Source organism: Magnolia sinica, chromosome 12 (assembly GCF_029962835.1).
Source record: "Magnolia sinica isolate HGM2019 chromosome 12, MsV1, whole genome shotgun sequence".
Taxonomy (NCBI): domain Eukaryota; kingdom Viridiplantae; phylum Streptophyta; class Magnoliopsida; order Magnoliales; family Magnoliaceae; genus Magnolia; species Magnolia sinica.
In genome coordinates, this window is record NC_080584.1 from 69,078,908 (window position 1) to 69,093,581 (window position 14,674).

At 40.1% G+C, this 14,674-nt stretch overlaps 1 long non-coding RNA gene across 4 annotated transcripts in view; it reads left to right on the forward strand.

Annotated features, from left to right (window-relative positions):
• Positions 1–755: 755 nt before the first annotated feature.
• The window catches only part of LOC131221604 (uncharacterized), a 71,594-nt gene continuing 57,675 nt past the window's right edge, over positions 756–14,674 (forward strand). The window contains exons 1-5 of one of the 4 annotated variants that reach the window (XR_009159482.1): positions 760–1,231; positions 2,726–3,070; positions 3,458–3,519; positions 4,194–4,395; positions 4,426–4,564. This is a non-coding gene — a long non-coding RNA (uncharacterized LOC131221604). Of the gene's footprint in view, positions 1,232–2,725; positions 3,071–3,457; positions 4,396–4,425; positions 4,565–4,895; positions 5,302–14,674 lie in introns of those variants that run through there. The other 3 variants (XR_009159479.1, XR_009159481.1, XR_009159480.1) reach the window with 3 other exon arrangements.

Genomic DNA, 14,674 nt, shown 5'->3' on the forward strand with positions numbered 1-14,674 from the left:
ATGCCCCAAACCCAATTGCCCGCATCTCTCTCTAATGCGGTGTGGTCCACTTGGGGCTTCGATCTACCTCCTTTTTGGGATCATACCCTAAAACTATATTTTAAAATTAACGGACGAAGTGGATAAACCTCATGCATGATGATGGCCCCACAGATCCCTTAACATAACTGCCCGTCTCTACAGAAATGGATTGGCTAGTGTATCACACACCAACTATATCTGGTGTAGGTACGTATCGCACAAAGACGAGCTCTGACACTCCTCGAGCTCTAAGTTGTACGAACGGTTCAAAAGAGATCAAAGTTACATGGGCCTCAAAATGATGTATTTATTATTTCGAGATCGTTCATCCATTTTTCGAGACCATTTTAAAGTACTATCTAAAAAATGAACCATATCAAAAGATCAACTAGACCACACCACAAATAGCAGTAGAGATGATGATTTTCACCGTTAAAGAATCCGTTGGGCCCACTGTAGCGTTTATTTTTCATCCAATCTGTTCATAATGTCACAAAGACCTGGTGGAAGAGGAAAAACAAATTTCATATTCATCTAAAACTTCTGTGACTCCCAAAAGGGTTTCAATGGTAGATGTTCAATCCCCCACTGATTTTTTTCAATGTGGCCCTACTGATCATTAGATCACGCTTATTTTTCGTCTCAAGCCTTACGACAAGCTCGTAAAATGGTTGGACAGTTTGGATATAACACACCTCATGACGTGACCCATAGAACTTGCTGACATCAATACACCGGCTATAGAGCTGGTGTGTGGTACATCAGCCAATCCGCTTCCATCCTCCGTGTGAAGGTAGGCCACGGTCAATCGGTGCCCAATCCACTCGTTCCCTCTTTCTCGACCCTGCTCGCTCCATTTCTCCCTCTCCCTCTCCCTCTATAGGGTTTTCTCATTTTAGCACGCTGCTTGAATTAGGGGCAGCCATTCTAGTTGATTACGCAGCTGGGAGGTGGTAGCAATGGTAATAGTAGAATGCTACCTTTTAGGCCGTTGATTCGAAAGCGGAAGGTTGATAGATTTGAATTTGGAGGTTTTGGATTTAGGGGTTTCCGGATTTGGGGGTTTTCGGATTGATATTGGGAGTGGAGATGGGATGCAGCGACTGGGTTACCGGATTTAATGGTGTGGGTTGTCGGAATTAATGGTGTTGGGGTCTTACGAGAGAATGGAGCAAAGGCTTCTCACGGATGGAGACTCTTCATGTAACAGGTATACTTTTCTTTCCTTGATTTATCTTCACCATGTATTATTTATGGGTTATGGTTATTTTGTATTGATTATTCAGAAATTTCAAGAGGCTTTCAAATGAGTTAATAGAGTGGCTTGCAAGGGACTTTTGGGAAGAGATCTCAAATGTAATATGAGACAGAGATAAAGCATTGGGGTCTGATGATGTCACCATGGATTTCTGCTAAACTTGTTTGGATGTGATTTGTAGCAACAAACGTGCATCATGTTCCTTGTTTTTCTGTATAGATTTCAGAAGTTATATGGTGTATGGGGACCATTTCTGGTGATCCAGAATGCTAAAATGATGGGCATTCACGTATCATAACACAACTTCTTGTTGTTTTGTTATTAATAAAGGTCTTGACTTCACTATTATATCTTTATGTTGGTTCTTCTTACTGCATTTTCTAGTTTATTGTTTACTTTCTTACTGTTGTTAGGATGTATGCTCACCGTTTGGTAATCTTATTCCATTATAACAAATGTCTTGCATTGAAACTCATGTCAACATCATGGTCTTTGGTCATTGGGCTCGTTGACTGAATGCAAGTTATTCTCTTGGTTTGTCAATCTTGTGCTTGTCTTGTGGCTATTCTCAATGCCCATGATCTCCCAAGTATATTAATTGTTCATTGAGATCATGGATGAGGCTTTGATGATGGCATTGCTCAGCAATTTGGCTTAGGTACATTTTTGGGTTTCGATTATTGTTCTTTTTTTCACTTGATAGACAACTTGGATATCGCATCAGTTCGAATAGGGTCTGTTATACTAGATGATTTTAATTTTCATGAATCTATCCATCTTGATAATTTTGAGTAAATCATACATTGTGACAAGTCAGAAGGTAATTGATGTGAACCCAGTGCAGGAATAGGTGGTAACTACCTTATACAGTCAGTGTTATTTATGGTCTACCATACACGACACCTTTTTTTTTTTGAAGAACAACCATCTCTTTCTTCTTATAGTGAAGATCTGTGTCATAGTTAATGTAGTTGCATTTGATATTAACGTGCATGCCTTGTTTTGTTCAAACAACCAGCTATATGCTCGTAGGCACTTTTTTTTTTCTCTTTGAGTATTGAGGAATATACAATGAACGTGTGATGGCAATGGTAGGCTGTGAAGCACAGGTGTGAAAATCGTTTTTTTTTTTTTTTCCAACGAAGATTATGTAGTTTTAGAATGATAAAATCCTTTTTTTTTTTTTGTTTTTTCTATCTTTTTTTTTTCTTTCTTTCTTTCTTTCTAGCTCTTTTGATTTCTATTTTCCTTTGTTTTCAACAATAGAATTTTCATGTACTATTATTGTCTTGATAGAGCAACTGTGATTTTTTTAAAATTTATTTATTTATTTGCATTTCAGTTTTAGTAGTTTGGATAAGTATATAGCCTTATTCTAAGAATACAATAATTGCCAGTTATTTGTTTGGCATCCTTGCAACTCATTCATTACTTTTTGTGTTTTAGGATGCATTGCTCAAGAAACTTCTTGATGATGAGTTCTTCTGGAGGAAGGTTTACCTCTTTGGCTGCACAGGGCCACCAATGGACAATCTCTTTTCTTCCATCCTTGTCAGTTTTTTCAACTCTTTCCACCACTGAATCCCTATAAAGTTTGGCCAATTTCCCAATGCAAAGGGAAGCCCCATGTGAGAAGACAGAAGCTTTCCATGCTTGCATCCAAAGACAGTGCCATGCTCAAGATTGTCTTTAGCATGGTCAAGGCACACCTGTTTTAGGATGCATTGCCCAAGAAACTTCTTGATGATGAGTTCTTCTGGAAGACGGTTTACCTCTTTGGCTGCACAGAACGTGAGTAGCTTCTCTAATTTTCAGTTATTATTCTTCGTATATCGTAGTTCATGTCAATGGACTGAGCAATAAACTATTCAATTCATTCTAGACATGCTGCTACAATTTAGACTTTACATGGTTTCTAGCTGTTTCCTTAAAAAACTATATATAATTTTGTATCTTTTGAGTTTTGATCCATATTTTACACTCGAATTGATACATAATGGCTTCTGTAATGTCTTTTGTCTTCATTATTTGTTGTTTATATTTGGCTTTGGATGGTGCTATTGCAAGAAGCCGATACAAATCATGTGCATTCATATACTTTATATGAAAATTGAAAATTTTCTGGATTACTAGTTTTTCCTATTATTTATTCATGTTCTTGTTTTTCTATTTTTGCAGCTCAATTGGTTTTCTTCAAAAATGGTGAAGGGAAAGTGATATGTATCCCTGTCGTGGTGGTGGTATGTTCACTCATTGGCATTATCTTTTGTGTTACATCTCTCAAGTTAATATAAGGTGTCTCAAATTGATTGTGAAATTCACATGCTATATCAAATGATCAATTTTAAAAATTGATTTAGCTAGATTGTTCGGTTCATGCTCAAGTGCTCAAGTGCAACTGAATATTCTGTATTGAGATATCGTTGATACGTGTCGCATGTATTAATGATATTCAGGAATATTTGTGAATGGGTAGTGCAATATTTTGAGATATATCAATGTATGGCTGCAACACTAAGTATGGCTAATATCCCCTAAAAAAAATTTTAAAAAAAAAAAGAGAAAAAAAAAGAAGCAATTGTCTATATTGGAAAATGCTTTTTTATCTTCATTGATATATAGAGGACGTGGTAATATATACTTCACAGTATGCGTATAGATGGCTAACTTACCCGGTCCAAGATGCATGGGTCGATACACTTGAACATTTTTAATCAGGTTGATATTCTCGTGAGCATTGTTTGGATAACAGGGAAAAGGTTTGATGACAATTTTCATCGATTTGATCTAAGAATACTCGAATATTAGAAGCTGTTTTATATTGACAAAAGTTAACAAAACTTGTATTTTTCTTTGATTTTATATCCAAGTTTCTAATTCCTCTTTTTTCTTCTTTTGTATTTGTATGGTACAGTTCACTATTCTTTTGCTGGCAAGACATCTTGTCTCTATACTTGTTGGTGGAACAAACCATTATGCATTCACACTTCTCACTGATTTACTTCTTTTTTTTTGTTGATTTTGTCTATTTTCTGAGTAGTTGTTGAATAGCCTTGCAATTCTTTTTGTTGATGCCTTCCGAAATAATACCGATAGTTCTCTTTGGGAGTTTGTTAGTTAGTTTTCTTCTACCGTACTTCTAGGAGTGGCCCATTACTGGCAGATTTTTCTCTAGGTTTTCTTCAAATTGAGCCCACCTGATGCACATGTCAGACTTCCCATGCAAGTGGTAGGCCAGTAGTGTGGCGTATGAGGTGCACGTGGGCTTAACAAGCTGCTTTAGTAGTTCTTTTTTCTTTTTTCTTTGAAAGTTGCCAATTACAAGCACTTCCATCTCTCTTCATGTTTCCAGTTTTACCACTCTTGATTCCCTTTCTATTTTCAATTTTTCATCACTTGACTAATGCTATGATATTTGATTCTTATAATAAATAAGGTATGTATGAATCATCTGTAGATGTTTTTGAACTTGTACTTCTATGGAATGTGTGGTGTGGTGAATCATTGCTTGCTTCAACGGTACTTTAGCAATGTATGATGCTAGTTGTAAGTCGTCTTGTTTCAATGTTCTCTCCTAGAATAAAATGGGATTGATTCACGTCTTTTTATGGTTTAGTGTGATGTTGCAACTTGAAACGCAACTGGCTCCTAGGAAAACCAGGAAAGCACAAGTACACAGTGGCACCTCATCCTAAGTGGCACTAGTTGTAGAAAGGAGTATTTTCCTTTAAAGTCTCTTCTTTTTTTTTTTATCTAAATATTTTCGATATTTTTCTTGAGATCTCATCTTTGGGACGTGTATTTGAATCATTTATCTGGGGTGCTACATGTTGGACCCCATTAAACCAGCTCTAGTACATTTTCACATGCATTGTGGTCCAAGAGTAGTTTAATTTTTAGGGGGGAGTGCCTCTGACAAAGTCCCTGCTCGGGTGGGCACACAAATCAGATTCAGGAGTAAGTACTTTGGCTGGTGTTTAGATGCAGTATTAAATTGAATTGCCTTGAGCAGGAGAGCAATCAAGTTCTCTGATGCTCTTGTATCTATTTGGAATTTGGATGATATATTTGATTTTGATTTCTTACTTTTCTATTGTGTAGACTTACCTTCTCAAATAGGTTGGTTCATTTAAGGCTTTGGAGAAATGAGTATATTTAGTTTTGGATGTGTGCGTTGATTAGGCAATTAATCAATGCACACATCCAAAACTAGATATACCCATTTCACCAAAGTTTTAAATGAACCAACCTATTTGAGAAGGTAAGTCTACACAATAGAAAAGGAAAAAATCAAAATCAAATATATCATCGAAATTTAATTAAATTTCATGTTTTTTTAAATTAATGAGGATCGCCGATGGCTAAAACCATCGAAAACGCTAACGGTTTTGCTCGTCGCCCTTAGTCGTCAGAAACGTCGACGGCTAAAACCGTCGCCCTGAGCCGTTGGTGAGCAACACTGACGGACCCTGCGACGGCTTTTAGCCGTCGGGGAAGGCCATTGCCAATGGTTTTTAGCCGTAGCGTTGCCCTATTTTTTGGTAGTAGTACCTTCTTCTTTAGCCATTTACTTGTATTACAACGCACTTCAGATTTCCTTCGCTGACGTGGTCCCTGTGTACAAATCGTACAACCGATCAGAGAGCGTTGAGAATATGGCCGCGACATAGCAATTCGTCTTCTTATTGCTTAATTCTTGTAGCGACCTGTTCTAGAGTGTCAGCATCCATTACTTTAGGCAGAGGCTGGAGATTTAGGTCTAGTAGGTAGAAGATCTTCAAAGCAGTCAGCAGGAATTTCATCTTGTCTTACCACCTAGTGAAATTTGAACCGTCGAACCAATCCAATCTAATCAAATCTTAGTTCATCAATTTGATTGATGCAACACTTTTGATATCCATAATCATGCTTTAAGATTGTTGGAAAAATGTGGATATACCGAAAATGTAAAATAAAATGAAAGAAAGTTCAATTGTTTCGTTTCGCTAGGATGAATCACGTAAAATTATACATTGTCCTTAAAGCATGATTCACCACCTTATCAATTGTTGATGGGTTATAGGCGAATTGCTTCCAAGATAAGACAAGCTTGTCTGCATCCAACGTGCAGTAATTACGATGGGTCCACATAGGAACAATTCAACACAATAGATTTTCTGACATAATCAAATAGTGGATGCGTTTATAATATTCTACAAAGGAGATGTTATCTGGAGGATCTGATGTAAGAGGAGGGATTTCTATTCGAGTTAATGAATTTAGACCGGAATGGCCCAATTTATATAGGCACCAGGGAGTGGACCATTGCTTGGTGGCCATCAATGGTTCAGAATGTTTAAAAAAACATTTCTGACCATTGATTATTAATTTCAGCCATTTCTGGTCATCGGATCGGAAGATCTTACCATTGGATCATCACGGCCCGTCTGTTTTCGTATCGTTGTGGCTTTTAAGGCAACTAATCATTTTTAGAAATGGCTAACTGTTTCGGATTAAAGATCTGACCATTCTCAGTCGCCTATAAAACCCCGACTCATTTCAGATTCATCGCACCTAGGCTCCTACTAGACCACTCGCACCGCGATCACACCATCACGCTTAAGGTCGCGAGGGAGCAATATGATGCGCAGTGCGAAGTGTGCCAACTAGTGCCACTACAGCAACACGATGTATGTGTTCCAGTGCATAGCACTGGAATACGCAACTCGAGCATCTCAACTCCAAAGCTCCAAGTAAGAATACTACACACACATCCATATATAAACCCCAAATCTTCTCCTATCATTTTCAATGTAGGACAAAAGCACACACCGCACTTTTCCATTTGAAATTCCCAAAAATCGTTTTGGCAGCAAAATCTCAAAATTTTAAAATATTTGAAATATTTTTCAAAAAACCATAATTCTCAATAGCCTTCACTTGCTCCATCATCTCTTTACTACCTAAGATTAATAATCCGAAGAGGTTTTTCGACTTTTGATCAATAAGCCTATGCAATTGCATCTATAAGATCATTTCCAAGGTTATCACATCTATAGATTAAATGAGATTCTCCCTAAACTTTTTTCGGAGGACATTCAAAGGCATAACATTTTAAAAATCATTGCACTAATGAACAAGGTTTTCAATGAGTTACATAAAGAGGTTAGATCTAGGTAGGAATGTGAGTATGAAGTTGGACATGAAAAAAGCATATAATAAATTGGAGTGGGAATTCATTTCTTTGGTTCTTAGGAGGTTTTTCATTTTGTAGCGGGTGGCATTGGTGTCAAGATGTTGGGAAGAATGTTGATCTTATGCGATGATAAATAAAATGCCTTTGGATTTCTTCAAGTCCTACAGGTGTCTCTGGTAGAGAGACTGTTGAGGGTCAAATATTGCATATTAGACCCCAGTTATTACCTGATTTTACGAACATGTTACCGTTTAATGGCCTATTTTAATCGTGTTTGTGATGCAAGGTGTATTTAGCAGACTGAACTAAAAAAGGGTACTAAAAGCATGGATTTATCGCTCATAAATCACCAAGATAAGGGACGGACCCCAGGGGACTGAGATCGAAGAATTTACATGCCAGAGATCCAATAAATCAAGTAATTGAAGTTCAAGTGGCTTGAAAGTCGTCATGAATGCAAGATCACATGGTTCCTGCCATCTATTCGGCTTGAAACTTTATATCTGGCTTGAGAACCCTAAATTAACCGTATACGTCGAAATTCAGCCCTTGGATCCCTCTAGAAGTGGTCCAACAAACAGATTAGCCCACATATCAGTAATTTGAGGCCCACCTAATCTCTGGATATGCTTCAATTTTAGTCTCAACCCCTTAAATTAAATGAGGAGAGGGATGGATGGAGCAGATTTCTCATATACACCAAAGTAGACCCCACTTGAGTGGCGTGCGCACGCACACTTGCTGTGCACCAGAAGAGCCAGACCCATCAACAGACCGCTGACCGAGTTTTTTTAAAAGGGAAATTGATCGTACTCGTCTCGAAGTTTGGGCAAATTACCTAGAAGCTACGTCATTCCATATATTACAAGAAGGGCCTTCTGACATGCTTCCGAAAATTACTTGGACCAAAATGCCCTTGTTCTTGTTTCAGTAGTTGTACGGTTTTTCAGGGAAAAAGAAGTTACGTCGTATTTAATGCCAAGAAAGTTATGTGTACGGAACCCTTTTTTACGTGCGAGCAAAGACCAAGCTCGTGGGGCTCACATTGATGTATGTGTATAATCCATGTCGCCCATCCTTTTTGCCATGTCATTTTAGGGCTAGGGCCCAGATATTGCCTGATCCAGAGCTTGTGTGGGTCACATAATAGAAAATAATGGTGACAATGGAACCCACTGTTGAAACTTTTCAGGCTTACTGTGATGTTTGTTAAAAGTGGACATTGCCCAAGTCAGGTCTTTTTTGGGTGCATGCGGAGCAGACCGACAAGGTGAACGGAATGGATTACCCCATTGTGGGCCTTAACCTATGGTACCAATGGTTTGGTAGAAAAGAACGTGAACATGTTCAAAACTACAATCTATACAACATGACAACTATGATCCATATAACATAGCAACTACGACATATGCAAACCACGACCCAAATGGGCCCACACTGATGTATGTATATAATCCATTCCACCCATCCTTTTTGTCATGTCATTTTAAGGCTAGGGCCCAAATATCAACCCGATCCAATGCTTTTATGGCCTACAAAATAGAAAATAATGGTGACTGTTGAAAGTTTCCAGGTTCACTGTGATGTTTGTTAGATGTGGACATTACCCAAGTTAGGACTTTTTGGGCCCACGCCAAGCTGGCTGACAAGGTAGATGAATCGGATCACCCTATTGTGAGCCTTAGGTTATGGTACCAATGGTTTGGTAGAAAAGGAATTGAAAACGTTGAAAACCATGATCCATACAACATGACAACCACGACCCATATAACATGGCAACTACAACCCATGCAAACCACGACCCAAATGGGCCACAGTTGTATGGATCGTAGTTGTTATGTTAAAATGGGTCTTAGTTGTATATATCGTAGTTGCCCTATTATATGAGTCGTAGTTATCCTATTATATGGGTCGCGGTCGCAGTTGTCATGTTATATGGGTCTTAGTTGTCCTGTTATATGGGTCTCAGTTGTATGGATCGCAGTTGTCCTGTTATATGGGTCGTAGTTATCCTGTTATATGGGTCACGGTCACAGTTGTCCTGTTATTTGGGTCTTAGTTGTCTTGTTATATGGGTCTCAGTTGTATGGATCACAGTTATCCTGTTATATGGGTCGCCATTATCCTATTATATGGGTCGTGGTCCCAGTTGTCCTGTTATATGAGTCTTAGTTATCCTGTTATATGTGTTTCAATTGTATGGATCGCAGTTGTCCTGTTATATGGGTTGCAGTTGTCCTGTTATATGGGTCTTAGTTGTCCTGTTATATGGGTCTCAGTTATATGGATCGTAGTTGTCCTATTATATGGGTCGCAACTATCCTATTATATGGGTCGCGGTCGCAATTGTCCTGTTATTTGGGTTGCATTGGTCCTGTTATATGGGTCCTGGTTATCATGTTATATATGACCCACAATGGGGTGATCTGATCCATCCACCTTATTGGTCAGCTTGCCGTGAACCCAAAAAGTCCTGACTTGGGCGCACATTGATGTTTGTTAGAAGTGGACAATGCCCAAGTCACCATTATTGATGTTTTAACAGTCACCATTATTTTCAAAAAGTCCTGACTTGGGCCCACATCCATTCCATTGATGTTTCAATAGTTACCATTATTTTCTAATATCTGGGCCACACGAGCACTGGATCAAGCTGATATTTGGCCCCTAGCCCTAAAATGACATGACAAGAAGGATGGGCGACATGGATTATACACATACATCAATATGAGGCCAAGTCAGGACTTTTTGGGCCTACAACAAGCTGGCCGACAAGGTGGATGGATCAGATCACCACATTATGGGCCATATATAACATGATAATCACGACCCATATAACAGGACAACTACGACCCAAATAACAGGACAACTGCGACCGCGACCCATATAACAGGATAACTGTGACCCATATAATAGGACAACTGCAATCCATACAACTGAGACCCATATAACTAGACAACTAAGACCCAAATAACAGGACAACTGCAACCGCGACCTATATAACATGATAACTGCGATCCATATAACAAGACAATTGTGATCCATACAACTGAGACCTATATAACAAGACTACTAAGACTCAAATAATAGGACAACTGCGACCGCGACCCATATAACAGGATAACTACAACCCATATAACAGGACAATTGCGATCCATACAACTGAGACCCATACAACAGGGCAACTTAGACCCATACAACAGGACAACTAAAACCCAAATAACAGGATAACTACGACTACATCCCATATAACAGGATAACTGCGACCGATATAACAGGACAACTGCGATCCATACAACTGAGACCCATATAACATGACAACTAAGACCCAAATAATAGGACAACTACGACCGTGACCCATATAACAGGATAACTGCGACCCATATAACAGGACAACTACGATCCATACAACTGAGACCCATATATCAGGACAACTAAGACCCAAATAACAGGACAACTGCGACCGTGACCCATATAACAGGATAACTGCGACTCATATAACAGGAAAACTGCGATCCATACAACTGAAGCCCATAAACAGGACAACTAAAACCCGAATAATACGACAACTATGATCGCGACCCATATAACAGGACAACTAAGACCCAAATAACGGGATAACTACGACTGCGACTCATATAACAGGATATCTACGACCCATACAACAGGACAACTGCGATCCATACAACTAAGACCCATATAACAGGAGAACTAAGACCCAAAAAATAGGACAACTGCGACCGCGACCCATATAACAAGACAACTGTGATTCATACAATTGAGACCCATATAACAGGACAACTAATGCCCATATAATATGACAACCTTGACCCTTGCTACATGACAACCATGATCCATATAAAGGGTCATGGTTGATATTTGAACCAACCCCTAAAATGACACAACAAAAAGGATGGACGGCATGGATTATTCACATACATCAATGTGCGCCCATTTGGGTCGTGGTTTGCATGGGTCGTAGTTGCCATGTTATATGGGTCGTGGTTGTCATGTTGTATGGATTGTGGTTTTCAACGTGTTCAATTCCTTTTCTAGCAAACCATTGGTACCATAGCTTAAGGCCCACAATGGGGTGATCCGATCCATCCACCTTGTCGGCGTGGGCCCAAAAAGTCCTAACTTGGGCAATATCCACATCTAACAAACATCACAGTGAGCCTGAAAACTTTCAACAGTCACTATTATTTTCTACTTTGTGGGCCATAAAAGCAATGGATCGGGCTGATATTTGGGCCCTAGCCCTAAAATGACATGACAAGAAGGATGGGCAGAATGGATTATACACCTACATCAGTGTGGGCCCATTTGGGTCATAGTTTGCATAGGTCATAGTTGCTATGTTATATGGGTCGTGGTTGTCATGTTGTATGGATCGTGGTTTTGAACGTGTTAATGTCCTTTTCTACCAAATCATTGGTACCATAGATTAGGGCCCACAATGGGGTGATCCATTCCATCCACCTTGTCGGCCTGCTCCGCGTGGGCCCAAAAAAGTCCTGACTTGGGCAGTGTTCACTTCTAACAAACATCACGGTGAGCCTGAAAAGTTTCAACAGTAGGTTCCATTGTCACCATTATTTTCTATTATGTAACCCACACAAGGTCTGGATCAGGCTGATATCTGGGCCCTAGCCCTAAAATGACACGGCAAAAAGGATGGGCAGCATGGATTATACACGTACATCGATGTGGGCCGCACGAGCTTGGTCTTTACTTGTACGCAAAAAAGGGTTTCGTACAAATCACTTTCTTGGCATTAAATATGACGTAACTTCTTCTTCCCTGAAAAACTGTATAACTACTGAAACAAGGACAAGGGCATTTTGGTCCAAGTAATTTTCAAAAGCATGTCAGAAGGCCCTTCTTGTAATATATAGAATGACGTAACTTTCTAGGTGATTTGCCCAAACTTCGAGGCGAGTACGGTCAAATTCCCTTTTTTAAACTCCCTTCTTCTTTCCACTCGCAACGCAAACCTGCGAATAGAGCTTGCGGTTGGGTTCTTGTGGGCCACCACCTTGCCTCAACGGTCTGATCCTGATTGTCCATTACAATCTCATGGTCCCTCTCATCTAAGCCTAGGTGACGGAATTTTAGAAGACAATGAGGATCGGATTTCGGCCGTTTAAATGGAAGATAGATGGTGCAATGAAAAATTCCATGAGCCACAATGAATCTAAGTTGTGCCATGTCATTCCCGACTGGTGTTTCGAGCTGCATCCAATGAACGGACTGGATTTCTTAGAGAATCCCGATCATGGGCCCCACAAATCATCAGCGCAAGAGACATGCACCAGCCCTGTTTTGCAAACAGATCTGACGATCTAGGTGGGCCATCGCGGATGGCTCTGCATGAAGATCCAAACCATTCATGAGGTCGGCTATCCAAAACCGTCCCAAGTGATGAAGATTGACACTTATATGTGCGCATGCAACCATTCTCCTTCTCAGCACGGATCTGTTACTGTGTAAAAACTTACGTAGAGGGATTCTTGCTGTGTAACATAGCATCGCCTCTTGCTGCTAGCCGACTGACTCTCCCTGCTTATAAAAGGAGAGGACAGAGAGAAATCCATCTAGTGTACCCGTGGAGGCATTTAAGGGGAGATCAGACGTGAAGTGAAGAAAGAGAGAGGGAACGCGAGTCGGCTCAATCTGATTGAGTTTTTATTTCCTTTTAGTTTCTTTTATGTCTTTTTCTTTCTAAGAAATTTTAGTTTGATCATATCTGTGATCGACCGAACCACTTAGCTAGGGCTAAGAGGTGAAGCTTGTAGCGAGATGGTTGGTTTTCTATTGCTTTGATTCATTATTGTTGAACTCCCTTTGATGAAGTTTGATTATAAGGAATGCTTTGACCATAGATCTCCCTGATCTCTACGAGTGGATCCTTGGAATCCCTAGTTTTCCACTTTTGAATTTTACAAATTTTAGTTAAAGTATTTCACCATTATTCTCTTAATTATCCCTGATTTAAATTACATCTTCGCCTAGTTCTAGTTCTATTTACTTTCAGATTACGTATAGGTTCAGTCCCTGTGGATTCGACCTCGGTCTTACTGAGGTTATTACTACATCGCAACCCTACACTTGGGTTGTGAACAATGACCCCCTCTCACCAGGTATCTTGTGAGACCTGTATCCTATCCCGTACTATTCCGTATGCCGCCGTAGTCAAATTTCGGTGACCCGCATTCTGTTATCGGTGTTTGCGTGCGATCTTGAGTCGTGTCTCGTATATTAGAGTTGGCTTGACTCAAAACTTATACCATTGCAACCGCCCCGTCGCCGCGGTTCCGACGCCGCATATTACGTGCCGAGACGATACCCGGGCCAGAAGATGTAGGTCCGCATTCAGTTCGAGGAAAAAGCTACGTGTTGCAAATCCATAGAGAATCCATCACATCAATCACATCACTTGTCAAAGTACACCCATTACTCTATCCCATTCCCAAGTACAAAAGCAACCCTCAAAAGTCAAGTCTCTCCCTTACACAAGTACACCCATCCATCCTTCTCTCCCATCATTTGTCTCTCTTTCATTCTCTTTCTCATTTTTCCTCCCAAGCAACCCACGTCCAAGCTCCCCATGAGAGAGCTAGTATGGCCCACCTTCCTACCTCCCATCTCCACCATTCAAAGTCTATCTCAACCGTTGAAATCGTTTCCTTGGAACTCTAGAGACTATGGGCGGAAGAAGGAAGAGAAGATCAAAGGTGGGTGCTTCTTTCTCTCTCTCTCTCCCTCTCTCTCTCTCTCTCTCTCTCTCTCTCTCTCTCTCTCCTTCCTTTATTTTGTGGCCCACTCAATGAGTTATGTGATGTTCAACCGTCCATCAAATGGACCCCATGGCCGTCCAAGCCATGTGGGCCCTACCTTCTGGGTGATGGGTAAACACAAATATCAAATTGATCTTAATCAAGTGGGCCATGTATGTGTGGGACCCACCTTGATGAATTGGTGCACGCAAACCATCCAGCGTCGCTGGACGCTGGTTGTGTTTCTAGTGAAGTGTGAACTGACATTGGGGTGTACTAACCAGTTAAGCTTGGAGTGGGCCGCTCCTACAGGCCCCACCTTAATGCATGTACTTCATCCAAGTTGTCCATCCTTTTCCTCAGATCATTTTAGGCGTTGAGCCGAAAAATGAGCTCAATCTGACTTCCTGGTGGGCCATAGCATAGAGAATAATATTTTTA